This window comes from Mustelus asterias, chromosome 12 (genome assembly GCF_964213995.1).
Source record: "Mustelus asterias chromosome 12, sMusAst1.hap1.1, whole genome shotgun sequence".
Lineage (NCBI taxonomy): Eukaryota > Metazoa > Chordata > Chondrichthyes > Carcharhiniformes > Triakidae > Mustelus > Mustelus asterias.
The window spans coordinates 79,039,031-79,040,463 of NC_135812.1; the positions used below are offsets into that span (position 1 = coordinate 79,039,031).

At 41.9% G+C, this 1,433-nt stretch overlaps 1 pseudogene; it reads left to right on the plus strand.

The window, feature by feature from the left end:
* Positions 1–323: 323 nt before the first annotated feature.
* LOC144502087 (U2 spliceosomal RNA) lies at positions 324–527 on the plus strand (annotated as a pseudogene).
* Positions 528–1,433: the final 906 nt, after the last annotated feature.

Consider the following 1,433-nt stretch of genomic DNA (forward strand, 5'->3'; position numbering starts at 1 on the left):
AATAATGTTCTCAGCCACCATAACTACTTTGCTGTACATTTTTTAGTCCTCTGTCAATAAAGGATATTTGCATTCAATGTTTCATCCATTTAAATATATTTTGTTAAAGACACTATTTGCTCTTACCCGATCCTGCAGGAGTACATTAAGTGTAATCTATCAGGCACTTGAGCAAATTATTGTGTTGACCAAGTATTATCTGCTGCATTTAGAACAAAATGATTACTTTGGGATGTTTTAAGATGGTACTAAATGATGCAAGTTTGTCTTTCTTTCACTCCAGTTGTTTTCTTTTTTTCTCACCTGGAGTGATTGTTAGTCTATCTGCTTCTCGGCCTTTTGGCTAAGATCAAGTGTAGTATGGATAGGATGCTGCACTTGGTTGAGGACATTAGGTTACACTGAAGCTTCATATGTTTCATATGAAGCAATTTTTAAAAGCTGCATCTCGGCCTTTTGGCTAAGATGCAAATGAGCTCAAGTCTTGGAGGAGGTATTACTTTCCCTCCTCCAATCAGCTTGGCTCATATAGATCAGGCCCAGGACAGGGTGGTTTGGTCGCTTGCCCTGTCTTGTCAGCCTGGATCTGAAATGTCTCAACTTGCTGAGACTCTGAATTGGATTTGATTTGATTGAATTGGAAAAGTACAAAAAAAAAGATTGTTAGTCTATCTGCATTAATCTTTCAAATATGAATTTTACATTTTAAATGAAAGCATTTGTAAACTATTTTATTAATTTACAGAAAGTTGCTGCTCCTTTTTAAATTGTAAAACCCTGACACCAGACACAAGTTCATGCACCATGACACAAAAGGTAATTTGGGTAATTCGACAAAAATGGACATGAGATAAAGGAGAAGATACAAGGAAGAGTCACTGAAAGGTGTCTGAAGAGGATCCAGTTAAAATGGAAATTAATACATCTACATTGCCACATGATGATACATATTTTTGTGTATGCAATCTTAACGTTAAAAATCCCAATCACATTGCCTTTGAATGGTAATAATGGCTTTGCACTCCACATCTTCAGAATTTAGAAACAACGCAATGGGTCAGGAGTCTGCAAAAACAAAATAAAGTGCCCAATGGACAGGAAACGTTCTTTGGATGTACTTACCTGAATGAATCTTTGACACTCTGAGCAACGCAGAGTGCCTTAGCAGGCTTCACTCTGGAAAGTGGGGGGCAGGGCCTATTCCCACCCAAGAGGCCGGCAGCATAGTGCTGAGTGGGCTACTGCACTTGCGCTGATCAGTCAGTACGGATGTCAGGGCATGCTGGCCTCCTGATCACTGGCCTTCCCCGCAACCCCCTGATTGCTAACCTCCCCGACACCCCCCTCCTGATCGGTGGCCTACAGGACCCCCCCCCCCTCCCCACTGGCATTCCCGATCTCCCCCACTCTCCTACTCCCCGCCCTGCCTCTCC